Source organism: Vicia villosa, linkage group LG2, assembly GCF_029867415.1.
Source record: "Vicia villosa cultivar HV-30 ecotype Madison, WI linkage group LG2, Vvil1.0, whole genome shotgun sequence".
NCBI classification, from domain to species: domain Eukaryota; kingdom Viridiplantae; phylum Streptophyta; class Magnoliopsida; order Fabales; family Fabaceae; genus Vicia; species Vicia villosa.
Window position 1 is genome coordinate 133,061,220 of NC_081181.1, and position 6,328 is coordinate 133,067,547.

General features: G+C 37.5%; 1 pseudogene; it reads left to right on the plus strand.

The window, feature by feature from the left end:
• Positions 1-2,349: 2,349 nt before the first annotated feature.
• On the plus strand, positions 2,350-6,328 carry LOC131652159 (KH domain-containing protein HEN4-like; annotated as a pseudogene).

Sequence of the window (6,328 nt, forward strand, 5' to 3'; positions counted from 1 at the left end):
TTCTGTAAGTCTGCGCAAGTATTGTATCAGAATTCGTAATTCGTCATTCGTAACGCGTAACATTGCTTCTCATCAGAACTTCATATATATAGGCACTTGAGAAGATGATCGTTGGGAGCATTTAATGCTTTGCGTAATCCGTACAACATTGCATTTAATGTTTCACTCTTTTGTCAACTACCTCGAGCCTTGCTTTCGCTGTGTCTACTGACGTTGCCTTTAATAGCTTCTAACGTTCCTTTTGTCAGTCAGCGTAGCCTGCCATCTTGTACTTGCTTCTGATCTAATGTTTGTATAAACAACGTTTGAATATCATCAGAGTCAAACAGCTTGGTGCAGATCATCTTCTTGTCTTCTGACCTTGAAGTGCTTCTGAGCGTGATACCATGAGAACTTCAGTGCTTCTGCTTCTGATCTCAAGTTCTTCTGATGCTTCCATAGAACCATGTTCTGATTCTGCTGACCATCTTCTGATGTCTTGCCAGACCATGTTCTGATGTTGCATGCTGAACCTTCTGAGTCAGTGCTTCTTGCGCTGATTTTGTGCATACTCTTTATATAATTCCTGAAATGGAAATTGCATAGTATTAGAGTACCACATTATCTCATACAAAATTCATATGCTTGTTATCATCAAAACTAAGAATATTGATCAGAACAAATCTTGTTCTAACAGGGGTGGCCAGAGGCTTTAGTGTTTTTGGGTGTTAGGTCATGCTCACGCGGGTGAGAAGTCTTGTTTTGGAGGTATTTTAAGTATGGTGAGAGCAAGCTCGCGAGGGTGACAAACTTTGTATTTGAGATATTTTTCGTAAATATTTCAATTTTAAGGATGAGATATTTATATAGGTTTATGATTTTAGATTTGGGAAGTCCTAAAAAGGAGTAACCGCTCAACCTTGACTAGGAAACTTGTTGATTGCCTACTTCTTAGGGAATCCTAATCATGACTTCTTCCATGCGTGGTTATGAACTGTGTACACATCACCATCCATATTTCTCCTCAGGGAGAGCCACATATTGAGTGGGAATTCATACCTAGAAGACATATTCTAGAGCACACGCCTGATGAGGGTTGGTCTCATATCGCCCTATTGTGGGTGTTTACATTTATAATACTACACTATAATTTTTTGAATTATATTTCTTAGATTACGAGTAGATAATTTCATTATTGTTATGAATAAGCTTATGTATTGGAAATATATTGTATTAAGAATTAACATTGTCAATTGAATTATTATTATTCTTCTATGAATTATGTAATATTTGTATATAATATTGTTTATTGAGTGATCATCTTTAAATTAATATATAATTTTTTTGTTACAACGAAAGTTTTTTTTAAAGGTAAAGCATTCACTAGATTAAGAGAACACAATCATTACAAATTTCAGACACTTGAAAAGAGTATACCGCATCCAAAGTGTAGAGTCAAATCTAAAACGAGAAACTACATAGTCATTAAAGACTTTACACATAGAATGATCACAAGTTAACAGAACATAAGCAAACCATTGGCAGAAACAACAACTAATCGTCCAAACATCCATTTGCTTCTGAACACGATCAATAGAAAAATAGAAAAGAGAAGCCATTATTTTTTCCCAAATTCAGTTACAGATGATTTCTTTGACGTGTATTTGTGCATTTCGATTATCATTGGTCTCAATATTGTCCACTTTTATCAATTGTCCGGAAATTGATTGATGAGTAGAAGAAAAGTAGACTTTGTTGCTCCAGGACACAAAACAGTTTTAAGGCTTTTTGTCAAACACCTTGAGTGCAAGCATAGACCCCAAAAGACAAAGATTCTTAGTGGTTGTGGCTCCGGTGGTGGCTACAACAAACGGGAAGAAAAGCTTCATGGTAATTCGAAGAGGAGGAAGAAAGTAACTAACGAGTGAGTTGGTTTGTAAAATAACATGTGGATGTGGTTGAAAGGAATGAGTAAGACTTTCAAAAGAGGAGGAGGTTACCACTATAAAGATGGTAGAAGAGAGCCACCGTGAAGGTGGGAGGTGGCCACCAAACTCTAAAGGTGGGAGGTGGATCGAACAAATAGAAATCATTTGTTACAACGGAAGTTAAACACTAAATGCTTGATTTATATATTATTACTCTCCACCACCTAAGCCTAATGGTGGACCCTTAAAACCGATTATATACATGTTAATCAAATTGATTAGTTTTATTCATAGTTCACTACATATATTAGTGACTAGTTTAAAACTAAATATTTTTTCACTAAGTCATTAAGAATAAATAATTTATAAAATCAAGTTACTAAACTAGATATTAAGTTCCATGACATACTTAATTTAGATACTAAAGAAAACTCAAGTTAACCTCGTCCTTGACCGACCAGTTACGAGGAGAGTGTCTTATTTTTGCTGATACTACAACATTATTGCGCCACATAGTTGTTTCTCTGATATATAACTAACTGAGTAACTAACAGTGAGAAGTGATTTCGAACGCACTTGCGAGTTGGAACTGAAGATCACCCCGGTTTCTTTGACTTCCTAAACCGCGATGTCAAACAGCAGCAAGCGATGCTATGTTCTTCCAACACAATCCGACACCGTTTTCCGCATCACATGTCCCGCCTCCAAATCCGATGACATACTCACACTTTCCACCGACGGAGTCAAGATTCTAATCGAACGCCGGAGACGCCACCTCCGACAATGACTGCATGGTTGTTATTATCTCCCCCGCCGCCGAACAACTTCCTGAAGAATCCGCTGCTCAACTTGCTTTGATTAGGGTTTTTGAGAGAATTGTGGAGAAGGATGAGGAGAATAAGAGTTTGAATTCGAATTCGAATCCGAACTCGAATTCGAATCCGGACTCGAATTCGACGGTGGGGTGTAGAATGGTAGCACCTAGTTATCAGGTTAGGTGTGTGCTTGGTAGAGGTGGTAAGATGATTGAAAATATTAGGCAAGAAAGTGGAGCTCAGATTAGGGTTTCGCCTAAAGACCAATCTCCGATTCCTCCACCTGGAGATGAGTTCATTCAGGTCCTTTTTTTAATCTTAATTCTATTCTTGTTAAGCTAATATATTAATTAATGCACAATTGTAGATAGAGCAATATATTCAATTAGCATTACTAATTACCAATTTGAGACATATAGTATTTATAGCAACATTATTTTGAATTAGCATTACTAATTCCATTCTTTCTTTTTCTTCGTAATTTTTAGTAAATTATTGGGGCCTTGTTGATGCTATATGGGATGAACTGATAGGGTAGTACCAGACAAGATAGTATTGAGAATGATGTTATTAGAATGAGAGATAGAGAGAGTTGGGGCAAGACCTATTGTAGAAAAAATGTTAAATTTTGGCTTAGGTGGTTTGGACATATGGAAGAGATTTGTAGGTGTAGCGAAGACAAGAGCAAAAAGCGTAGATACGAAGGAGAGCAACCTAGTTGCCTAAAATAGCGTAGATTAGAAGGAGGGCAGACTAGTTGCCTAAACGTCTATGAAACACTGACACTGACACTACATTGATAGTGACACTGAAACTTATACTAATTTTGGAAATTAAAAGTAATTAAATGTATGCACATGTGTTTGTATCATGTTAGTGTGTGACATTGACACATGTCAGGGACCAAACATGCCGTTGATCTAAAGTGTTAGTGCGAGACAGAAAGGCTAAGAAAAATGATAAGCAAAATTATTAAAAGAAAGTTAGAGGCCAATAGATTGGCTATCAATATGTTTTATGACAAGAACATTATGGTGCCGTTGATCTATTTATCCAGATTTGTGTAGTGGGATAAATAAGGCTTCGTTGTTGTAAATTGCAGTGCTTGTTTAGTTCACTTTATTTCTTGTGAGTTATGGGAAACTAATGTTGGGGTTTATGGTGGATGCAGATAACTGGAAATTATAATGCAGTAAAGAAAGCCCTTCTTGCAGTTACAAGTTGTCTTCAGGATAATATAGGCAATTCTGGTTCTTTAAAATCGCCTGGTGGTGCTCAGGTTGAACCTTATCCTCAACGGGGTCCTCGTCCTCCTGATCATTATTCCAGAGGTTATTCATCATTTCCAGGCTCTGAGAGTGTTAGGCCTTCTCATAGACTGTTTGTGGAAGAGGAGGTTGTATTTAAGATGTTGTGTCAGCATGACAAAGTTGGCAGTCTTATTGGAAAAGGTGGTTCTATGGTGCGGGCTCTAAACCGGTGCATCTATACAAATAGTTGATGCAGGACCTGATACAGATGAGCGTGTGGTTGTCATATCTGCACTAGAGGTATGAGAGGTTATTAAATAGTTGTCTAATAAGTTGCACTGCAAACCTTACCTGTCCATAACTATTTTGCATGGAGAGACTCATAAATTAGCCAAAAGTTTTTTCTTTAACTCTGTTTTGGTAGCCTTAAATAGTTCCGGCTCTTTGATATTGTGCAGTCCCTCGCTTTGAATAGTGTCGATACTATTGATAACTGGCTCTCCAGTGTTAAAACTATTCTAGAAATATTTGTTAAAAAATCTAAAATATGATTGTTCTTTTGTTATAATCAAACAGATGGATTTTGTGGCTGGGGTCCATCTTCAGATTGTTTACTGAGTTGCTGTTGAGTTATTCTAACTATGGTAACTTTCTTGTGTTGATAGCTTCATTACGAGTGCTGACATGTTTTGGGAGATTTGTAGTAGTCTAGTAGACTAGAAGAAAATTATGAATCCGACATATAATTTCTCTGATATTTCTTAAGGAAATTGAACTAAATATGATATATGATTATGCAGAATTCTGAACAAAAGCATTCTCCGACTCAAGATGCTGTATTTCGCGTTCATGGTCGACTTACAGATATTGGATTTGAGCAGAGTAGTGCAGTTGTTGCTAGGCTCCTTGTGCGTTCACCACAAGTAGGGTGCCTCTTGGGCAAGGGAGGTCATGTTATTTCAGAAATGTGAAGAGCTACAGGTGCCAGTATACGCATCTTTTCGAAGGAACAGATTAAGTTCATTTCCCACAACGAAGAAGTTGTACAGGTAATTTGGGCTATTAAGTACATGCATTTTTTATGCTATGTAAATAAAAACTTGATGGCATGCTGTTAGGAAATATAATAAAAGATGATTAGAGTTGTTAGATAACTTGGTTATTTTTTTTGCAAAGACAGCTAGTTAGTTATTAAATTATTAGATAATTCTTAAGAGTTTGTTATTTTGGTTCAAACCCAACAGGTTATCGGGACCTTACAATCTGTGCAAGATGCTTTGTTTCACATAACCAGCCGAATTCGAGAAACTATTTTCCCAATGAAGAACACTCCTCCAAATTTTAGTGCGCCGCCACATGTGCCACCATTCCCAAAGACGCCCCCTCCTTTACATAGGCCAAGAAATCACATGATGCCTTCTGGGCACCCTCCTCCGCCTCCTCATGTTGGACTTCCTCATGGGATTGACCATCCAGCTGGCCCCACCATGCCTGTTGATCATCATCAGCATGCATATTCACATGGTATGGGCCGCGGTTCGCCAAATATGGACCGAGTTCCCTATCCTCATGGCTATGAAGGACCTAATTCTCCAAGATCATGGAATCCTCAGGTCAGCTTTACATTCAGAGATAGTATATATAGTCTGAGCATTTTTCTTGGAGGGTGGGGTGTTTCAACTTTGCGCTGGCCCTTTTTCCTTGTGCATAGTGCATACTCTGTGAATTCAAGAACTATGTTATAACCCCTAGGTTTTGTATTTCAGGCACCTAGCAGAGGAAATCCAGGGGAAACAGCTGGAATGTGAGTTTAGGGCTTTTACCCTATTAAATTGACCATATATTTTATACAAGTTCTTGTTAGGTGCTTCAACATAGATCAAACTGTTTTACCTGATACATTATAGCGATTTGTATATTATTTCCAGGAATGGCTCAACCGTTGAGATCACCATCCCTCATACATATTTAATCCATGTGTACGGAGAGAACAGCAGCAACCTAAATCAAATTCGACAGGTTTGTTTATATCAGATTTTCAATTCATTTCTTATTGTCTTTTTATAGTGCTTTGACTTTTGGAGTATCTTGATCCTCAGATCTCTGGTGCAAATGTGGTTGTTCATGATCCAAAACCTGGTGCTACAGAAGGGCAGGTGATTGTATCAGGAACCCAAGATCAAATTCACTCTGCTCAGTGCCTAACTCAAGGCTTTATTTTATGTGGACAGACTGCACCTTAAGTCTGCAGTTTTAGAGTCTAAACAAAAGGTTTTGAGATTGTTGTAACTTGTATCATTATATGACAAGTTGGATATATTTATATTATATTAAGGAAGTCATGCCATTGTGTGAA